This window comes from Peromyscus eremicus, chromosome 12 (genome assembly GCF_949786415.1).
Source record: "Peromyscus eremicus chromosome 12, PerEre_H2_v1, whole genome shotgun sequence".
Classification (NCBI taxonomy): domain Eukaryota; kingdom Metazoa; phylum Chordata; class Mammalia; order Rodentia; family Cricetidae; genus Peromyscus; species Peromyscus eremicus.
The window spans coordinates 3,771,063-3,794,855 of NC_081428.1; the positions used below are offsets into that span (position 1 = coordinate 3,771,063).

At 41.4% G+C, this 23,793-nt stretch overlaps 1 protein-coding gene across 2 annotated transcripts in view; it reads right to left on the reverse strand.

The window, feature by feature from the left end:
• Dyrk1a (dual specificity tyrosine phosphorylation regulated kinase 1A) overlaps nt 1-23,793 on the reverse strand; it is a 135,198-nt gene that overhangs the window by 62,190 nt on the left and 49,215 nt on the right. The window lies entirely within an intron of this gene.

Below are 23,793 nucleotides of genomic sequence, written 5' to 3' on the forward strand. Positions count from 1 at the left end.
GGCAACTGATACCAGCATTGAGACAGGCAAATTAATGGAACAGAAAACACAAGATTCACAGGAAGACATGCGCATAACTGAAAATGGACTATGAAGATGGCATGTAACAGTAACTCTCAAAGGACAGTCATTTCAACAAATGGTTCTACAGGACAGTCTTTAGTTAAAAAAAAAAAGATGCAACAGCGATCAGCAATTAGCGACACTTAGTGTGCTTGTAGAGGACCTGAGTCCAGTTCACAGCACCCACACAGCAGCTTGCAAACATCTGTTACTCCAGTTCCAGAGTGCCAAATGCCCCCTCTGTGCATCCTGCACACAAGGAGTACAACCTCACGCAAGCGTGCGCACACACAACAACAGACAACAGCAACAACCAAATTATGCTTGACACTAGCAAATATCAACTCAAAGTGAATCACTGACTTAAAGATCAAATATAAAAACTATAAATCTAAGGAGAGAAAAATCACAGGACCAAAGAGTCTTTTTGATCTTAGAACAATTAAATCAAGATTTGGCAAAAAGTCAATTTTTAAAAGAATCAAATTAATAAATAAGACTTCATAAAAAATTTAAACATCTAATCTTTCAGACACTTAATGAAAGAGAAGCCATGGAATAAGAGGAAATTCCTAAAAATCACATACTGGTTTAAAAAAAAAAATCTAAGCTGGGTGGTGGTAGCACACACCTTTAATCCCAGCACTCGGGAGGCAAAGACAGGCAGATCTCTGTGAATTTGAGGCCAGCCTGGTCTACAGAGCGAGATCCAGGACAGCCAGGACTACACAAGAGAAACCCTGTCTCCAAAAAACAAAACAAAAAAATAAAAAAATAAAAAATAAAATAAACCAGAAATTCTTAAAGCTCAATAAGAAAACAATCAATTGTTTTATTAAAGATTAACAACAACAAAACCCCTGTAACTGCTCGGTCGGTTACTCACTGGAAGGACAAATTGAGCAGTGCAAAATGTCTCCTCCCAGTGACAGTCAGCGGGCAGCAAAAGATGACTGCACTGCTCCCCACTAAATGCTGACAAACCAGCATGCAGGCACAGTGGCACTCATAGGGTACCCCAACTCAGAAACCAGTTCACAGTTCTAAAGAGTCAAGTCTAAGTCTCCTATGTGCTATCACCCCACTCTACCCAAGAGAAATTAAAACTTATATCCATATAGAGTTGCTCAGTAATATTCATGGGAACTTTGATTTGTAATAGTCAAAATTCTGAAAAGATTAAAAACTTTCAACAGACAAACGTGTAAACTGTAGTAAAACAAAATACTAATCTGTTAAACAAAAGAAACGTGTGATATGACACAGACGACTCTCAAAAGAACCGTATTCCGTGAAAACAAGACTGTGTGGGGGCTACTACAGAATTCTAGAGAAGGCAAAGCAATACATTAGGACAACAATAAAGTAGGTAGCTACCTACAGACTTCAGGAGAGGAGTGCATTCACTCAGAGGTTAGCACCTAGTAGACACGTTAAATCGCATGCTCTATACAAGTTCACTGCACGTCAGATAAAACACAGACTGTGTGCCAAAGCGCTGCCCTCCCTGGCAGATCTGTCCCTCCTCCACTCTACAGTACAGCCCATCTCTGACGGCACCAACTCAAACCTACCAACTGCTTCAAGGAGAATAGTTCCTGCTGTGATGAAGAAATGGCTATCTGGGTGTGAAATTTCACAGAAAGCTTATTTAACAAGTTTTAATCATAAAACAATGCTGTAGAAAATTCAAATGCCCCATTTCCACAAGACAATCTTGGAATTTGGCGTGATCCACCAGTCTCACTTCTGTATGTCGGAGGATAAAAAAACCTCTCTCTCATTAAGTATCTACAGCTGGCCCGGAACCACCTGTCTGGAATCCAAGCTGGTCTCAAACTCCCACTTCCTGCCTCAGCCTCCTTAGTGCTAGGATTACAGGCATGAGCCACTATACCCCGGGAACCATCTCTCCCCAAAGCTCTCAACATTATTAACCTCCTTTCCCTCCTACCTAAGTTTAAAACAACCATCTTCCATATCCCGAGGCTTTCAACACCACCTGTGAAAATGCTACCCATAGTTCCCAACCATGTGAAAAGCTACTTCCATCAACAATGCTCGTCTAGCCCCTGCCCTGCATTCCCACTGTTCTCACAGCATGGACACACTCCATCTTGAGAGAGAGAGTTATTGAAGACAAATCGCATCCCCTCCATTAAATTATAATTTAAGACCAAGCCACTCTGACTCTGTGACTTAATAAAACATTTTTATAAGTTATTTTCTAAAATATCTCCAAAATACATGGCTATAGAAAATATAATAATGAAGTTACGGTTTAATTTTTATTTTCATTCTTCAGACATCTGTGAAACTGTCCAATCAACCTGTCTACCTGACTTAACTACTTCTTCAATAATGGACACAACAGTTAAATGTATAAAAATTCTAGAAAGTTGAAGACAAACATCAAAACTCAGATTATTTCTGTTATTTCAAGGCCTTAGAGTCAAGCGAGACGATGAAGAGGGTAAAAGTGTCTGTCCTGTGTTCAGTCAGGAGACCCAGAAAATGCAAAGTACTACTAACCACAAAAACCAAGAAGAAGAAGAAAAAGTCAGCAACGTTAGCTCAACAGTAAGACACCAGCTCTGATTGTAAGACAGTGGATGACACCAACCGGTTTGAAAGCCCAGGCAATGGAACTAAGCCTAAGGTATGTCTGAGACCCCAAAGGCTGCTTTCCTCATTTAGTCACCATCCTAAAGCTCTACGCTGCTGTAACTCATCCAGCTACTTCATCTGTAAGCCACACTTCAGCAAACCCCAAGTCTAAGGGCTCTCTTCCTAACTTGTTCTCAGATATTCTTCCATGCCCTTGATCAAAAGTCCTACATACTGAGAGGCATGGTGGCTCATTTCTTCTGTGTTTGTTCTGTTTACAATGTACAGCAATCAAGGCACTTGACGGTGGAGCAGTCCTGGAGAACAGGGCTGTAGCTGGTGTGAAGGTGAGGGCCATGGGAGAGGTGTAGAGCAGGCAGGTCCTTTGGAAAGCCCTAGAACTTCCCAGCGCTTCCAAAGCAGCACCATTTAACACAGGCTTTCCTACAGTACAGCCTCTAACAGAATGAGGCTGTCTCGGACCCCTCGCCAGAGGACTGTTTCCTTTCTATCAAGAAGGTTGGGGATCCACCAGAACCCGCACACGGTATGTGCCAGTACAGACAAAGGGAGGGGCTTAAGACCTTCAAAGGGCCTCATCAGAGTGTCTAAAGAGCTCGTCCACAGGGCCTATGGTGGCTCGTGGGTGCTAAGTTTATCTGTGGCTTTCCTTATTGAGGGGCAGAGAACTGTGAGAGTTCTGAAGGCATAGCACCGAGTTAGAAAATGAAATAAAGAAAGAACTTTTTAAGGAAATAAAAGGCAGGGTTCAGTTAAAAACAGTGCTAGAGACTCCCCTAAATCACTCACATTAATCCTGGTGACACTTCTCTGTGGGGCCATTTTGCATTTTCATTTAACAATGTATATGTTTATGTCTCTTCCCTTCGATTTCATCCACAAATATCTGACTTTTCTATTTTCCATAGATCCTTCCACCTAGCCATACCTAGGAGACTTCTTGTCAACCAAAGATAGCAAGCAGGAAAGCCACAGTTCAAACTGTCTGCTTTAAATGAGGAAAGTGACCGTAGTAAATAAATACAATGGGATTTCAAAAAGAGCAGAAGAACAGGTTCGGGGGTCAAGGTTCATTCTCCTATGTGCTAGGTGACAGGATAATACAAGATCAATTCAGTCCAAAAGCTTACAGCAATTTACAACTAACAGGTATCACTGTAAGAAATCAAGACTATGAGAAGAACCATATATGCTACTGATTGCAAAATGGTACTATTTCTAGTCTGAAAAGAGAAGGATCAATTTTACTGAACAGTTTTAGAAAATATTTACATAGTACTGCTACCTCAGAGTGACTTTAAAAGATAAAGCAAAAGTGCTGTCCTTTATGTGATATTTAATTAATCAAGATTTACAACTTCACTTCTGTAATTTAATACACTTATTTGGCTACAGACATTTAACGGAGCAATTAAATCCTTATTTCCACTTCTGTTCCAAAGTCCGCCTGCCCGCAGTGAGTGGGAACTGCTGCAGATCATTAATCTAGCATTTATCAATGTCTCTCACCAGGCAACACAATGCAGAAAAGCACACAGAAACCATCCTGAACCCCAGCAACAGCAGCTCATTAGCATAGCCTACCACTAAACCGAAACCATATGATTGGAACGGTTAGTCAGAGTGCTAGCCAATGAAACTAGGTTATGCAAATAGACTATTTTAGTTGCCGGGGTAGAGCTACTTCCAATTGTCCAATAGGAAAACAAGCAATAAACAAGAAATGAAATTGAGCTTTGTCACATTTTCAAGTTGCTGTTAACACTTTCAGGTTTAGAACAAAATTAACAGCAACTATAAAGGATTGGATTTTCGATCTATTTGGAACTACAAAGGCAAACAGATGCAGACACACAGAGAATACTGTTGAAATTTTAACTTTTTACTTTATAGACATACGTTTTTCTAACACCTGCAGCCTTCAGCACTTCAAGTCCCCCCCATCTTCTCAAAAGATTATGTAAATGCATTTCTACACATTTAAAAAGATCCTCAAACATTACACTTTAGAGAAATCCTACAATATCATTTTTAGTTTTTGTAAAACTATAGTTTAGGTGGGTAATACAAAAAAAAAAAAAGCTCAAGTAAATATTTTCAGGTTAGGAAAAAATAGTATTTTGTCTTTTATTATGGTGCCTTTTAGAATATAATTATGTTAAATGTTAATTATGTAACATAATTTCAAAAATAATTAAAAATGCAGTAAGTATTAACCATATAAGGCTTAAAATATGCAGGCTGGAACCAAGTAAATTCTCATAGCTGAGAAAAATGTTCAACTAAAAACGTAGCCATAATATAAAAATATGATATAAACATTAAATTTTCAGTAATGAATAAAATATTTTTTGAAACTTCTAATTCTATTAGTACATAGACACAAAAGCTACAAAGCATAGCTACAAAGACAGTTTTAAAAAAATATCTGTTCTGACAATCTTGTGGTTTCATTTCATCTAAATACTTTAAAACATGTCAAGAAGACAGTTATTACTTTTACCTTACGAAAGACACATTTTAAAATACATGAACTTAGGTCACCCTTCCTGAACTTAGGTCACCCTTCCTGGTAATTATCCTCACTTTAATGGAATCTGGATTTGTCCCACACTGTTGAGAAGTTACTACTTTTTAAATATTTTCCACAGAAGGCCCATAAATGTCTCCAGAAAGATTTGTAGCATTTGTAAAAACATGCCACATGAAGACACAAAGTATGTTTAGGCTCACAGTCTTAGGAAAAGTGTATGGCTCCAATGCCTAACACTGCAATTCACTCTTTCAGATGGGGGTGTATCTAAATGAGGAAGGAGGACAAGGGCTTTGGGGTGAGTATAAGCAAAGTACAGCAGCATGTAAGAAAATGTCATAATGAAAGACAATTTTTCTGGAAAACTAGAAAACAACTAAAACTATAAACAAAAATGGAGAGAAGAATTAAAGCCACTCTCCCACCATCTCCAACCTGTCCCCCAACATCCACCACTCACACCAGTCCCCTAATTTATTTCTATGTTCGCTCTACTCAGAAAATTCTTGATTTAAAAAAAAATAAATAAAATAAAAAAATAAAACCCTCAGCATCCACTGTTACCAAGATCAAAACAGTGAGTTTCTTAAAGGGCAAAGGTTTCAACAAGGGAACTTTCAATCTAGGAGAAAGCCTAAGGCTATCAAAGACTAACTTTTCATCCTACAAACTGCATTTAGAACGTCTATAACATAAAAATCCTATAAATGAAATCTAAGCCCTCCCAAATCATCTTCTAAATAGTATTAATAATAATTTCTCCTGTCCATACCAAAAAAGAGCCTTTTTAATCAAAATCATTGAGTAAGAGGAGCTGAGAATCATCTCATGTAATCATCTACACCTACTAAAAAAGGTTTAAAACTCACTAACCCAAAATATTTAATCCATTCCTTAAGACAATTCATTCTGAATACATCAAACTTCAGTATCATTTGGCTATGAGCTTTAGTTCTCAACTATAAAGGCACCTTTACCCACGAATCAAATTCAGACCCTTTTATTCCCTCCACATTGAAAAGGGAGGCCTAACTAACTCTGCCTATCTTCCAATCTACAGCAATTTAAAAAGCACTTTCCACATACACAAGGACTGTTTCCTAATACACCTCTCAAACACTGTCCAGATCAAAAGAACTTCCAGCCCTCGAAAAAGGTAAAAATTCAAGCCTTGGCATTACAGCCTTCCCTTCAGGGACTGGAGACACAAGCAAACATCATCTGCCTGGTGAAAGATGCTCTCTGCGATAAAGAAAGCAACAGCATTTAGATGTTTGTAGCTTAACGTCATTGCTTTTCAATCAATTAAAAAGCAGAATTTAGGAAATTGCAAGTATGACTTTTAGAATCAGAAATTAAACATTTTAATGTTCAAAAGTAGTTCACTCACTGAATTAGAATCTTTACATGAAACAGACACTAGAATTTCGAGTAAAGGAAGTAAGTCTTCTAAGTATACGCAACTAATCATTGGCTTTTAAAACTCAGCCTTTTCAGTTAGGTCTCCTGTATTGTAGGAAGAACTAGATTTAGAACAACCAGTTGGGAACCTCTCGTCTACAGTAAACAGGCTCAACACACAAAATAGCAGCCCCTCCCTTCATGCACAGCAGACATCATGACACCATCACAGTATCACCCACTCACTGCCCCACAGAAGCCCCACTGACATCTCACACTCCACGTTAAGAAATGAAACAAGGGGGCTGGAGAGATGGCTCAGAGATTAAGAGCACTGACTGCTCTTCCAGAGGTCCTGAGTTCAATTCCCAGCAACCACATGGTGGCTCACAACCATCTGTAATGAGATCTGGTGCCCTCTTCTGGCCTGCAGTCATACATGCTGTATAACTAATAAATAAATAAATCTTTAAAAAAAAAAAAAAAAAAAAAAGAAATGAAACAATTATGTAGAACTTAATTGTATTGCAAAATAAAAATTAAAAAAAAGAAATGAAACAATGCAACTTGACAGTTTTGAAAACTTTAAAATAATAAAATACCTTTTCCTTTTTAAATTTGAAGTCATCTATTTAGAAAAAAGTCAAAAATTTGTAGGTACCTATTTTGATCAGGTTTTGTTTTGTTTTGTTTTGTTTTGTTTTTTTGGTTTTTCGAGACAGGGTTTCTCTGTGTAGCTTTGCGCCTTTCCTGGAACTCACTTGGTAGCCCAGGCTGGCCTCGAACTCACAGAGATCCGCCTGGCTCTGCCTCCCGAGTGCTGGGATTAAAGGCGTGCGCCGCCGCCGCCGCCGCCGCCGCCGCCGCCACCACCGGCCGGCTTTGATCAGGTTTTTAATACCTCACTCTATAAAACAGTCTACCAGCTACCATACTATTTGCTGGGCATCTCTTAAAAAGACTCCAACTTTAGCCGGGTGGTGGTGGCTCACGCCTTTAATCCCAGCACTCGGGAGGCAGAGCCAGGCGGATCTCTGTGAGTTCGAGGCCAGCCTGGTCCGCAGAGCGAGACAGACACCAAAACTACACAGAGAAACCTTGTCTTGAAAACAACAACAACAGCAAAAGACTCCAACTTTAGAGCCTGCCCCACCCCGCTATTTCTTAGACGCTCTCAAGTCCCTTGTTAGCTGCACCCACACTGCAGACGCCAAGTTCCAAATACTGGACTGTCTTGCTCTTGGAGATCGAATTCATGTTAAAACACAGAAGTCACCTGAACATTACTGAATTCACGGTTATGCGGTAAATGTCCTTTCTTTCTCAATTGGGTATTAAGGAAACTGAAGAGTAGGCTAGGAAAGCTTTTATTTAGCTAAAAGTTAACAATATTATGCTTTTAAAACAAAGGACTAACTAATTTTGAGGTTTAAAACTATATTTGAACTATACTTAGAGACGATAAAACAGCATCATTTTTAAGTATGCTAATCTGTACAAACTACATTAAATATTTTCCTGTTAATCCCCAAATTATCTAATAAGAACCTGGTGGACTTAAGAAGTGTTTGGTTTGTTTATTTTGCAGACATGGTCTCACTATGTGATTCTGACCAATCTGGAACTCGCTCTGTAGACCAATGTGGCCTCAAACTCAGAAATTCACCTACCCAGCTCCAGACTTAACAAATTAAAGGCATAAGTTTATCCTAATTTTTTCTTTTTTGTGGGGAGGGAGAGTTGTTTGTTTTGAGACAGGGTTTCTGAGTGTAACAGCCCTATCTGTTCTAGAACTCAATTTGTAGACCAGGCTGGCCTCAAACTTACAGAGATCCGCCTGCCTCTGCCTCCTAAGTGAGTGCTGGGACTGAAAAGTGTGTACCGCTGCCACCACCCAGCCTAATTTTTTTTTCCCCTTAACAGTATGAAAAATTACTTTCCAGAGCCTTGGGGTGAAAAACACCTAAAGGAACACCTGGTCAGTCAATCTCTAAGCAGCTCAAACCTCGGGAGCAAGAAGAGGCCTTGAGTCTAGCTATAGGAGGAAACAAGACAGAAGACACATGCAAAAAGATCCCAAAAGTCACAAAGACAGGGCTGCAGACAGGTGGAGTTCCAATAAAGTGGCTTTTCCCTGAGGCAACCTCAAATGCATCCTCCAGCTGCTTAGCAGCAATGATTCTCAAGGCCAGACCAGCCACCTACTTCTCCACACACAGAACTCATAGAAGTGAAGAGCCAGCATGGAAAACTGGAGCTTTCAGAACTAAAGTATCAGCAAGAGGGGTCAAAAGGACATTTGGAAATTTAGTTCTGTAAGTTAGGGGGAAAAGACACCTCCAGGAGAAAACTCTAAAGCACTAAGTAAATTTAACATACTTGTTTACATCTTTAATTTTCAAAAAAGTAGAACAGTAATAATCACAATATAGGATTAATTAAAACATGGGTGGTCAGCAGTTAAAATCACTGGATGCTTTTCCAGAGGACCCAGTTTCAATTCCCAGCACCACAACTGCCATATGTGCCAGCACAGCTCCAAGAGCAGAACACAGAAAGCAGGACAACAGGAAGGAGTCTGAGATCACATCACCCTACCCATTCTGCATGTGTGCACGTGTGTGCCTGTGTGTGTGTGTGTCTGTCTGTCTGTCTGTCTCTCCATACCCATGGTATTTGGGTAGGAGAGAACTGGAAAGACAAGGCTTGCTGGAGTCAGAGCCAGTACCTGTTGGACATCAGCCTCCTCCAATAGCTCTAGGAAGCATCTGAGGAAGCAACATACAGACCACCAACTCAACACAAAAAAGAGGATCCAGGCCAAGCCCAAGGAAGAAACGTAATTACGGACTAGGCAGCATGTCTAAGGACCGGGCAGGAAAAGGCCCAGGTCTATACTGCTCCAAAGGGCCTCACGAGAAGCCGGCATTGCAAAGGCACTGTTGTCAGCAGAGCTTCCATGCATACTCACCACACGGAAGCCCATTAATACACTTCACCCACCAAAGCCAGTGTAGACCTGCTTTCTTCCTCTACTTCACAAGAAAAGCACACAATAGCGGAGGGTAATTTTTGGCTCCTGATTGGGCAATAAGAGTTCAAAGTGGGCCGGGCAGTGGTGGCGCACGCCTTTAATCCCAGCACTTGGGAGGCAGAGCCAGGCGGATCTCTGTGAGTTCGAGGCCAGCCTGGGCTACAGAGCGAGATCCAGGAAAGGCACAAAGCTACACAGAGAAACCCCGTCTTGGAAAAAAAAAAAAAAAAAAAAAGAGTTCAAAGTGTTTATTACCGAAACACTGTAAAACCAGCCACACCTGACTTCAAGATAAGCACCAAGAACAGGTACTCTGCATCTAAGATTAAAAACAAACAAAAACTCTCATGTTGATAGGTGACTATGTATCAACAACGAATCTGTTAGTCATTATTACCTGGCATAAAACCAAATCTCAAGCCAGGGCTAACACTTTCTGTGCCCACAACACTGCAGTGAAGACATCGCAGTGCGCTCCCTCCCTTCCTGTGAGCCTAGTAAGTTCTTCTACCTAGCAGTCTTCTGGTTCCAGTCTGGAGGGTTTTTAAGTATACGTACTTAAACTCATACACATAAACGTCTGCTGGGGAAAGGCTACACACTGCAACTATAAATGAAAAACTGCCTCAAAGTCAGCAGGTCAGAAAAGAGGGTTGCAGCAATTGTATTAAATGTTAATTAACCAAAAACTAAAAGAGGACCAAGAGAGAATGGCAAGAAGAGACACTGTAGACAGTTACTTGTTCTGTCTTCCTGGCAGACTGTCAGGAGTCTTTTGAATGTTTAAACACAGCAATAAACTATCATTGTATCTAAAAGTGATACAAGTAATCAAGAAAAGAAATTAAAAATTGAAGTGATTAAAAATGTTACTCCTAGGAATGTGAACAAGGAAAAGAAAAACAAGTTCCATTTTTTTTTCTATTTCCAAAATGTATTAAACCTTAAAAGCAGGCATGGAAACTGAGTGACTAAAGCATAATAAAAAAGGAAAATACAGGTCTGAATCTAGTACAGGGGCTAATGGCCTAAAGAGAGGCAAAGTTTGCAAGAGAACTCTGGTTATGCCCAGTCAGTTCTAGAAACAACACATATTTAATATCTGTAGCTTTCCATCCGGTGTCAGCACTGACTGGGGAATGGGGAAATGCCCTTCCTCTGTCCAGCTTCCAATCCAATCAGGGGGGCAGACAGCCTGTCAGCAAATACATAGATGTATGTGCAGAAGCCAGGGAGTGACTGCAGTGGCAGCAGCAGTGGAGGGGCATATCCTGAGTCAGGAAGGGGACCCAGACAACAGTGAGTCCTCAGTGCATTTCTAGTCATGCAGCTGAGCTGCCCAGTCATAAACTAGGCACCACCAGTGAATGGTGCCCACTTTACCAAAGAGACCTTGAGACTCACCCTCAATGTTGCCCACTGCACATTCTCCTAGGTGGCATGTCACTAACTGGGGTGTCTTGCCTCTGTGGCATCAACTGTGGGGTCTCAGGAGTGACCCTGGGCTAACCTTCACCATGACACTGTCAGAGCACAGCTGGGTAACAGCCCTGCCACAGGACTGCTATTCTGATTATTACTGCATGGCAACACTCCAACACTTAGAACTTTACAGCAATGACCACCTTCATTTTGCATCTAAACCTGCACTCTGGTAGGGTATGGCAGGGACAATGACTCTGTCCACTTAGTGTTGGTTAGGTGACTCTGGAGGTGGGGAAGGAGGTTGCCTGGGACCACATGGACCCTGCTCACTCATATAAGCTAACAGCTAATGCTGGCTGGGATCAGAGCTAGGGACCTGGCCAGACATCTATAGGCTTTCTCATGAGGTCACTTAGCTTCCTCACATTACGCCACGATTTCAGGGGTGAACATTAAGAGAGGCAGAAAGACTCAAGAGACAGAAAAAAAAAAAAAAAAGAATCAGGCAGCAGTGGTGTTGCACAGTGTGTTCATTAGGAAAGTTACTAAAGCCGATCACACTCCAGGAAGGGAAATACTCTTTTAACTATCAGCCATGTTTTAAAATCACTGCATGTGGCACATATGATTTAAAATAAACCCTTTGTAGATGTGTTTGCAGGTAATTTGTGTAACTGTGCCTTGAGTTTCTATTGCTGTGATGCATGACCAAAAGCAACCTGAAGAAGAGTTTATTTGGCTTGCAGAGTACATCATCCAGGGAAGCCAGGGCAGGAACCTGGAAGCAGGAACCAAAGCAGAGACCATGGAGGAATGCTGCTTACTGACCTGCTTAACCCGCTCTCTTATTCAGCCCAGGACCTCCTGCCCCAGTAACACTCCCACAACGAGATGGACCACCCACATCAGTCATTATTGCCACCTTGTGTAGCACACCCACAGTGGGCTGGACTTCCCACATCAATCATCAATCAAGAAAACATCTTAAAGAATTGACTACAATCTGATGGTGGCATTTTCTCAATGGAGATTCCCCTTTCCAGATAACTCCAGTTTGTGTCAAGCTGATAAAAACCAAACCAGATTAAAATGATAGTGAACTTAGCGGCCTCTCTCCAGTAAGAGCCACTAATAATATGGATCTCAACATTTCCTTTAAAGAGTAAGTAAGAGACAGGACTAGTCTTTTTCATCTTTTAAGGGGTTATCTACATAAGGTTATGTCAGGTTTCTTGGTTTGGGCTTTTGGCTTTACTTCTTAAATGAAAACAAATTTAAAACATTTTAAACAATGGTCAAATCTATCCATCAAGCATAAACTCCATCTAATTATTCTCAGAAACAAGCGTGTCCTTTCACTTCCGTCAATGGTTTCATTCACTGTTAGTAACATCAACTCTGACTTGGCTATTTAAGAAAACGTGTTCCCACTTACAACAGTGACTGTCTCTACGGACAAGAGCCAGCACTGGTAAGCTACTGCACCTTATCACAAGAAAAGTTAGTTATAAAGCCCTTGGAGATCTCTTTAAAGGGTAAAATATATTAGAAAAAAATAAAAGGTCACCACCATCAATAGACTGTTAATGGCTTCATTCTAATTTGTTCGACAGATCTGAAAACCTATTATGCTCCGATGTTATTATAGGACCTTATCCATTCCAGACAAAAACATAAAAGCTCCTGTGGAGCATGGTACTATGAAAACAAAGCCAGACAAATGCAAACTGAAAACTATTTCACAACAAGTAAACAATGCATGAGGTCAAGAACAGGATGTCAATCCTCAACTTGCACACCAGTCCCATTCTTACAGGTATGTGACCTGGTGTATGTTTCCTAAACACTGGCCTGGTCAATCATGGTACCTGTCCCAGAGCTATCAATTAAAGAAAATAGGTTACTACATAAATAACTTATACTAGTTCTTGACATATAGTAATGGCTCAATGCACATAGTGAACTGAAATCATTCTTAATGGAAAACATACACAATTAGCTGTGATGGTAACTACAAATGCACCAGGAAGTAAGACTGTGAAATCAGTGAAAACGGATCTCAAGTCACTCTGTGCAATGTTTATGCTCACATAACTTATTTCAGAGGTGAAGAGTAAAAAAAAATTTAACCTCAAGAAGATTAAGAATTTAGTAATCACAAATATGATGCATTTTACTTATGAAGGCAGAAAGAATATCAAGTTTTTCAAGTATTTTTCAATTAAAAATCTGCATTCCAGTCATAAGCTACAGAGTAAGGGCACAAAGCATGGAACTCACGCCGAGTACACAGAGAATTCTGTTGTGCCCAGTGCCTGATGGGAACAACAGTCTAAGACACAATTACAGCCCATTTTTAATTTAACTGATAAACATGAGAAATGTCTATTTATGGCTTAACAAAAATTCCCAATTATGTATATAACATGCTTTTGAACTGGTAACACAGATAGAACAAATAACATGTGGAGCATTAATATATAATTTGAGAAAATCTATCAGTTTCTCAAACAAATAAGAAATTAAGAAACTGCAAGTCCCAAATGTGAACAGTAACACAGGGCAACAGGAGAAGCCATTAAAAACAGTAATAAATAGCATCTCCAACAGGCAATGCTGAGGAATTTCGAGATCAAGGCACTGTTTCCATAGTTCTGATCAGTGTCCCAAGAAGAGAGTGAAGTTTCATACTTTGTTTCCATAGTTATCATTGTATGCTTTTACTCTCACACCCCAATTCCTGTCTATTTCCTTTTCTCTGTTACGTGTCTGAAAGAAGAGCACGGCCTAAGAACCCCTACCTGGAGACAACACTAAGAGCCTGCAGCACCTGCATCTAAACTGATGTTTTACTCCCAGTCCATAACTAGACAGCATCAAGACTCCACTTCTCTCTGTTCAGCATCCCACCATGCCCTTTCCTTTCTTACTGCAGAGAATGTAGGCATACATGCTAACCTGTCTTATAATCATCAATGTATAAGCCTCCCAACTCTGGATTTGGAGACCATGAAATCTTTTTGACTGTATAAATTTGTTCTCTGGCCGTCTTTAAGAGATCATAGAAACAATACTGTCCAAATTCACACTCATGGTTTTAGCATTCTGCATGCTGTCTCTTTACCTTAAAGTCAGTGTAGCTGGATATAAAACTCTTAGGTTTCCCATGAGCACATTAACTGTTACTCTATTGTTTCTGTACAAAACAGTGCTATCAAAAATCAGTTCATGTTCATATTCCCTCCTCAAGAAGTCATCAGATCCTCTGCATACCTATCTTCACAGTCCAACTTTGGGGAGAAGGAGGTGGTTGTTCTTGTTTGTAACAAGATCTTGCTATACACCCTAGGCTGGCCTAGAACTCTACATAGACCTCACACTAGCAGGGATCCTCCTGCCTCTAAGGGTGAGGGGAGTAGAGATGTGTGCCAACATGCCTAGCCTTATCCACATCACTCTATTCAGTTACACGGCACAGCCTCCCCTCCGCCCCCATGCTTCCCGTCTCTCCCAATGTAAAGGCAAACCATTCCATTTCAGGAAATGTTCCTGCATTATTCTCATTGGTATATGTCAAGAGATCACTGCCTGCTGAAACTTCTCTGCTTTTCTCCAGTAACTATCACTTTCTCTCTTTTTTTTTATTTGAGTTGTAACATTTTTCTGCTATTCATTATCTACTTATTCGAAGAAATTTTCATTCTCAAATCAAACTTCTTTTTTAAATCTTTATTTATTTGAGGCCCGGCTCCTTCACTTGTTTGTTTACATGAGACAGGCTCTCATGTCTCCCAGGTTGGATGAGGATGACAAGCTTCTGATCCTTCTGGTACTCCTGCCTCCTCTTGCCAAGTGCTAGGAGCAGCTCACCTGTGTGGTGCCGTGGCACACACAAGCCACACTCATGCTGAGCAGGCACTCTACCAACTACCACAACCCTAGCACCTAGCTGAGTGCTTTGTTTGCGTTTCCCCCTTTCCTTTCTCTTTCCAAAATGACCAACAAATTTCTAAGTTCCCTTTATCCAGTCTTATACTGTTCTTCCATGTTCCATCAGTCCTGAGACTCTTCTGGGTTTGTCTGAAACACTAAGTGGGAACTGTACACTCCAGGCATCTCTTCCTGCTGTGTATTCTTACTGTCTGTGTAATATTCCGTCCCTTAAGGGTCCCTTTTTACAATATTTTTTAAAGATTATTTTTATTTTATGTGTGTCAGTGTTTTGCCTGAATGTATGTATGTGCACCATGTATGTGCCTGATACCCATGGAGGCCAGAAGATGGCATGTGATCTTCTAGAATTACAATTACGGGTGACTGTGAGCTGTCATATGGGTGTCATGTACTCTTAACCACTCAGCATCTCTCCAGCTCCTCCTCTTCTTGTTAGTACAAGAGCTGGAAGTTTTCTTGTGTCCCGCCTAGTCCACGGCTGCTCAGACCCAAATAAACACACAGAGGCTAATATTATTTTTAAACTATGGCCGTGGCAGGCTTCTTGCTAGCTAACTAACCCATTTCTATAAATCTATACTTTGACATGAGGCTCGTGCTCACCGGTTCTTTACATCTTGCTTCTCATGGTGGCAGCTGGCAGTGTCTCCTCTGTTCTGTCTTTCTCCTTCCTCCTCTATCTGTTTGGATTTCCCACCTGCCTCTAAGCTGCCTTGCCATAGGCCAAAAGGCTTTATTTATCAACCAATCAGAGCAACATATATTCATAGCATACAGAAAGACATTCCCATCAAACTCTCTGGCAGCCGGCATTAACTGTGGGCATCTGTAATTCCAGCACTTCAGAAGCTGAGGCTACAGATAGGGGTTCTATGCCATCCTGGGCTACCAAGCCAAACCTCTGTCAAAATAACAACAACAGAGAGAAAAAGGGGATGACAGTGGTGGCACTGACCACTAACACAGCAATGGGGAATCTGTGATTCTTTTCTGATAACTTTCATCTAAGTTATAAAAAACTATATGGAGGCTATGCAAAATGGAAACTACTATTGAGGGGGCAGCAAGACGGCTCAGTTGGTAGAGGAAAGCTGCATTTGACCCCTGGGTCCCACAGGGTGGCAGTAGAGCACCTACTCGAAACTGCTGTCCTCTGACCTCCACACACAGGAGCTTCAAACACACACAGGATCAACACAAACTCCAGGGAGGTTAGACTGCTGTCTTCAGCAGTGTCCTCTCTCCCCATCTTCATGGAGGATATCAAAATAGGACCTGCCTCGCCTGAATCTACCAGGCTGAGCTGAATCCCCAGGGGAGTCCTTGCCCTGGAGGAGATGGGAATGGGGAGTGGGCTGGGGAGAGGGTGGGGGGGAGGTGGGGGGTGGAGGGAGGTGGCCGGGAGGAGGGAGGACAGGGGAATCCGTGGCCGATATGTAAAATTAAATTATAAAATAATAAATAAATGAATTAAATATATAGACTAGTAAGTAACAATTCCTGGGTTTTTATCTTCCCCAACTTTCCTTTTCTTTGTCAATGCTGATCTCACAACTGCTCAATTTGGAGTCTATTCCCAGTGGTGTCTGCTTTGGCTAGCAAGGAAGCTTTAACTGGCTTTGAGAATCTACAGGACCCAGCTCTAACCCTTTCAGATCTTAAATACTCCTGGGAACTTACACTTTTCTGGCTCGCACTAATATTCTCAGACCTGCCCACTATGCTTCTGTGGGAGTCTTTGCTGGTGAGCTTGAGGTTTTTCGGGTCCCTTAGTTAACTCTGTTGTGCATCCTTCTGCACAAATCCTGACACCACACCACTGTGGTGGTAACCACTGATTGTGTGTACTCATTTCTATCTGCGCCTGTGGGGATGTTTTCACATAGTCTCATAGGCAATGTCTGTGGGATTGGGAGTTTTGCCCATCTAGATTTTCTGTCCACTTACTTTTAGGGAAAATAGGGTTGATGAAAATCTACCTTGAGCTGTCACTTTTGTAGAACTCTGACATTATTATTATTATTATTACTATTATTATTATTATTATTATTATTATTATTATTATTATGTGTATGTGCATGTTCAAGTGTCTAGTGCCTAAGGAGGACAGAAGAGGGCATCAGATCCATGGCAACTGGTGCTGCAAAGTGAGAACTGGGAATCAAACCTGGGTCCTCTAGAAGAGCAGCCAGTGCTCTTAACAGCTGACTCATCTTTCTAGCCCCTCAAACATTCTTTTAGATGTACACTATGCTGGTTGGATTTTGTCAACTTGACACAACCTTGACGTTATCTGGGAAGAAGGAATCTTAACTGAGAAAATGCCTTCAGAAGATTGGCCTAAAAGACAAATTTGCAGAGCAGTGTCTTGATCATGGACCGATGTGGGTGGCCTAGCCCACTGTGGGTGGTGCCACCCTATGTAGGTCATCCTGGATGGCTTGAGAAAGCAAAGCTGACAAGTCAACCAATAAGGAACACTCCCATGGCTTCTGCTTCAGTCCTGCCCTGAGTTCTTGCATGACTCCCTTCAATGGCGGACTATGATAAGAGCTATAAGCTGACATAAACCCTTTCCACCCCAAGCTCTTTTAGGCATGATGTTTTAACACAGCAATAGAACCTAAAACAGACATTTACAAAGTAGCATTAAAATAAAAAGTACTGTAAGGATGAGCAAAATGGGATTGTCCCCCAAACCCACATAGCAGGAGAACTGGCACCTACAAGCTGTCTTCTGACCTCCACAGGTACACTGTAGCACAAATGCATGCACACACACACACACACACACACACACACACACACACACATACACACAAATAAATGTGATTTCAAAGCATTAAAATAACGTAAACATCTGCTTTTGTCTAGGCTTTCAGTAAAGGCCTTACCACCTACTAAAACTCAGCTTCCCAGCGAGACTGACCCACCGTGTGTGTGTGTGTGTGTGTGTGTGTGTGTGTGTGTGTGTGTGTCAACTTCCACACTGTGTTCTCATGACACAATCAGCACAGCTGCTTAGAAAAGAAACGCTAGAACCACAAAGGAAGTACAAACACGGAAGAAGCGGCAGATAGTGAGGAGCTCTTCCAGACATCTGCAGCAGACACCGAGACAGACCTGGGCTTGAGCATCACTACGCTGGCAGAGTACCCTGGAGACGCACAGGGAGCAGGGTGGGATGCACTAGAGACCCTGACCTCCAGCCCAGAAGGCACTCCTCCACACTATCACAGAGGGAGCAGCTGCGGCTCTCTCCCTCTGCAGCAGCCTGCCCTCCCACCAGCCGACCTGAGTTCCCTGAACTGTAACAAGCGCTGTCACCCAGAGAGCCAGACACACCTAATGCCAGGAAGTGAAGACTTAGGACCACCAGCTTTCTCACAGGTTTTAGTAGAAGCTTTAAAGTTCTCCAAATCCCATGACCTCGGTTACCCCAAAGTTAAAAAACTTTGACATTCAAGCCAAATATTCATGAATACTTGTTAGTAACTTTTAAAACTGAGAAAAATATTAATTTTTTAAAAAGCTAGGGGCTGGCTGGAAGTTGGCTCAGTGGTTAAGAGCACTTGTTGCTGTTGCAGAGGACCCAGATTTGATTCCCAGAGCCCACATAGTGGCTCACAACCACCTGTAACTCCAGTTCCAGAGGATCCAATGCCCTCTTCTGTCCTCTGAAATGACCAGGCATACACACAGTGCACAAACATATATGCAGGCAAAACACTCATAGATATAAAATAAATTTAAGACTAACTAAGCATGCTGACACACACATATAACTCCAAAACTCCAAAGGCAGAGGCAAGGCAGGGGGGTTCTGAGTACCAGGCCAACAATGGTACAAATACAGTTCAAGGATGATCAGGGCTACATAACAAAACAACCTTGACTCAAGGGCTGGGGTGGGGTGGGGTGGGGCTGCTAGGAATAAGCAATATCTAACTTAAACTAGGAAGTGCTCACATGATGAAAAGGCTCAAAGCAGCACATGCCCAAAGTAATCTATTCTCAAGACCAGTTAGGTCTATGTCCGAGTGATCTGGACCAAGTGACAGCAGGTCACTGATGCCAGTCTCCGATGGAACAGCAGTCAATAGGAACATCAAATGCATTCTACCCAAGCTCACCATCATGAATGGCTATGCAGTGTGATCTCAACTTAAACTGGTATGGGGGTGGGGGAATCCAGAGAGCAAGCGACCATTTCCTCATTGTCTTAGCTAGTGTTTCTACTGCTGTGATAAAACACCATGATCAAAAGCAACTTGGGAGGAAAGGGTCTACCTCATCCTAATGACTCTCAGGTCATTCCACTCCTGAGGGAAGTCAGAGCAGGAATTCAAGGCAGGAACTGAAGCAGAGGCTGTGGAGGGGTGCTGCTTTGCTAGCGTGTTCCCTATGGGCTTGCTCAGCCTGCTGTCTTGTAGCACAGGAGGCTCAGGATAGCAAGTTTGAGGCCAACCTGATATACATGAGACCCTGTCTTGCAGGGAGGGGCTATGGTGATATATTGTGTACCCTAATAAACTTGCCTGAGGATCAGAGAAGCAGAACAGCCAGCTACTAGTTCTTACCTCTACAGAATTCTCAGTCTAAAGAGAGAGAGAGTTCGTTTCCTCATGCCTTATATACCTTTCTCTGCCCTGCCATTGCTGTGGGATGTATGGCAAATGTGTTGCTGATTAATCAATAAAACACTGATTGGCCATTGGCTAGGCAGGAAGTATAGGCGGGGCAAGGAGGAGAATAAAGCTGGGAAGTGGAAGGCTGAGTCAGAGAGACACTGCCAGCCGCCACCATGACAAGCTGCATGTGAAGATCCTGGTAAGCCACGAGCCATGTGGCAAGGTATAGATTAATGGAAATGGATTAATTTAAGCTGTAAGAACAGTTAGCAAGAAGCCTGTCATGGCCATACAGTTTGTAACCAATATAAGTCTCTGTGTTTACTTGGTCGGGTTTGAGCAGCTGTGGGACTGGCAGGTGAGAGAAATTTGTCCTGACTGTGGGCCAGGCAGGAAAACTCAAGCTACACTGCCATATTACTTCTCCCAAGATTAAAGGCATGTGTGCTTCCCAAGCAAAGGCATGAGATCTCAAGTGCTGGGATTAAAAGTGCGTGCCACCACTGCCTGGCTCTCTTTCTCTCCTATACTGGATCAATCTCATGTAGCCTACTCATGTGGCCTTGAACTCACAGAGATCCAGGCGGATCTCTGTCTCCCAAGTGATAGGATTAAAGATATGTGCCACCACTGCCTGACTTCTGTGTCTAATCTAGTCGCTAGCTCTGTCCTCTGATCCTCAGGCAAGTTTATTAGGGTACACAATATATCACCACATTGGTATATGATAGGCTATGTACTGTGGGTGTGGGGGGGTGGTCAAGTGTGTGTTCAACCACACATAGGCTAGAAGCCAACATCAGGTGTCTTCAACTGGTTCCCACCTTCTTTCTCTGAGACACGTCTCTCACTGACTCAGCTAGGATGAGTAGAGAGTTAGCTCCAGAAACCATCTTGTCTCCACCTCTAATGAGCTAGGCACATGGCACACGCCACCAGGCCATCTTTGTACATGGATGGTGAGAATCCAAACTCCAGTCTCACACTTGCACAGCAAACACTTTACCAAATAAGTCATCTCCCACCACTACTAAATTTTTTAAGTGACTAACATGTCACTATTACGTACTTTAAAAAAGCTATTTTGTTAAAGAAAATCATTCAAACAAAGAGTAGGACCAGCTGTCAAAGGGAACAAGTTTTCCCAAATAATGGTCTACAGGATGTGAGTATAAATCAAAATATAAAGGGGTCTTTCAATCAAACACACTCAAGAAATGCTGGCCTCCCAGGTTCCTTCCTGCAGGAGGTGTTATGTTAATGCACATAATGATTCTGAGAAGGGTTTGCATTTTCCCCCAAATCGAATCTTAGGAATGATTCTGTATCCAAAATAAACTGAGCTTGTTACAAGCGGATACCTCCCATCATTGTGACATTTAAATGGGAAGAAGGGATTATGTAGGAGACAACCAGGAGGTAGTCACTTGAGTCTAGAAATGGCAATCAGGGTGAGGTGAATTCAATCCCCAGGATTCAGATGGAAAAAGAAAAGACCAGACACCCACAAGTCTGTCCTTTACACTGAGGCACACACAAGTACGTAAACAAATGTAGTAAAAAGTTCTAAAACATTTACTTGCTGTACATCATGCCCTTATTGACTGAGACATTTCACTAACCCTCAACAGAGATTTTTTTTTTTTTAAGACATATATTTATTATGTATACAGTGTTCTGGCTGCAGGCCAGAAGAGGGCACCAGATCTCATTACACAGGGTTGTGAGCCAACATGTGGGTGCTGGGAAATGGACTCGGGACCTCTAGAAGAACAGCGAGTGCTCTTAACTGCTGAGCCATCTCTCCAGCCCATGAAGAGATTCTTATAACATGGGCACTGAAGTGTCAGCTGAAGCCATTACCGTGAACACAATTAAGACTGAGAATATGGTATTTTTGCTATATGTGCCTTGAATTTCATAGGTAGGTGTTATGACATACATCCATTTCATGGTCCTCACACATCCACCCCTTCCTCTAAAGGAAATATGACCCTAGATAAGTAAACACCCAGAATTCTTAGAGGCACAACACTCATTACAGTACTTGTTATGAAACAAGTGTTAGCCAAATAAATGTTGACATATATCCTTCCAGAATTTAAAGGGAACTCTGAATGTACCTAATACTGAGTTCTAGTTCCATGGACACGACCAAAGGAGGAGCTCAGCATTCTAACAAGTGAAAGCAGCAGCCGGCACACACCTGTGCTCCAGACGCATCGGTTTGATTCTGGCTCAGTGAATAACTCTCTTTCCTTGTCCTTTCCTTCCTTTCTCCCCAGCTTTACGGGGATAACTAGGAAATATCAAGTGTACACACCTATGTATACTGCATGATACTTTATGCATGTGGACAACAGCAAAGTTACAAAAAAAAAAAAAAAACCACCCAAGGAAACTAACACAGCTCACATAGTTATCATGTAGTTATCACGTAGTTATCACCTCACGTAGTTACCATGAAAATCTATTACATTTTGAGTACGGAAAAGTGAACTAGCCAATTCCTACTTCAATGACTTTTCTAGCATTCCTCAACCTACACTTCCATCAATAAAATGGAATGGGAAAGTAAACATTTAAGCAATGTAACAAGGCCAGTATCATGAAGTAACGTATAAGAGAGCAGAACATTCCCTTTCAAGCACGTGTAAACACTGCAGAAATCATTTTCACTGGGAAACTCCTCATAAGCTTGTATGTGTTGTATCAGCTATAGTATAAGAATACACGCTGCACTATTAAGAGGAAAGTACCATATTAACTGATCAGGGAAGCTGTTGATTTTATGATACAAAAGAATCAACTTTCAAACTGTGAATGAGAAATATACCAGCAACGTACACATATGGTTAAAAAGACTTTTCTTGGGTTTTATTTTTCTTTTATAAGGCGATAAATACTGTTAAGTTCCACAAAAGCCAAAAGACTGGTTTATATCACAAATGTACTGCAACACTTACTACGGTAACTAGGTATTCTTTTAAAAACATTTACTCTCCTGCTTCTTAATACTACTGAGACCATAAAGCCTTTAAGAGAAACAGGTACTTGGAAACACATTGTGCCTTTAATTACAAACAACTTTGCAAAGTGAAAGCCTCAAGAAGAAAATCTCCCAATCAGGAAGTCACAGATAACTACGAAACAACTAAAAGCTACTTTGTTCTTTCTCTACTGACCTCTACAACAATACAGACAGCATCTGTAGACAGACTACACAGACTGCAGCCAAGGAGCAGCCTAGGAACTGACAATGCTGATGAGCTGCTCCCGCATCCAAGGCCAAGTTTACAAATGCAAAGGAAATGTTTCTGTAAACATTCCTGTTGGTTCTTCTACAATGATCTCCAGCATCAGCACCATGACGATTTTAACAACCAGCCACTCAAGCAGAATGTGTCCCCAGAACACCGGCAACAGGGTGTCTAGGCAAACACATATAGTAAGTCTACATACATGTTGTGTGAAAAGTACCACGAGGGATGACTAGTCACTGCTTAAACAGCTACCATCATTAATTCCAGCAACGGTGGGGCCCTCGTGTAAAATACACGGTAACTTACTTTCCCATATAATTTACAAATGTTATATTCAAACACATTTTATCATAGAAAATGGCATATCTAAAATTTTATTCTAAAGCAAAAGAAAAAATTATTTTAGAAAATTGGGGTCACAAAAATAAAAATCACCAACAGCTATACCAATTATCATCAGATACCAGACTTACTCAAGATTTATTTCTTTCCCAGTTAAAAATAATTTTCAAATATTAAGTTTATAATGTAATCAAATAAAAACTCAAATCTATCAGTAAAGGTAGATTTACTTCATTTAACAAAATGTCTCCCATCTGCCTAATTAACAAGCACACAGGTTAGTCATATGTGACCCACTGGCCACACTGTATTTTTCAGTCTGAACACAGCCACACTCGGAACGGAGGAGTCTCTGGTTACAATACAAGTAAGATCTCCTCACTTAACTATGAAGTAAGCAAACACAGACTTCAAAACAACTTCACAGTTTGTCATCTAGAAATTCCAATGACATGGGATGAAAAAGGTGGCGAAACTTGGAAAACAATACAGGAAGGAAGGAACAAGGAAACACAAACT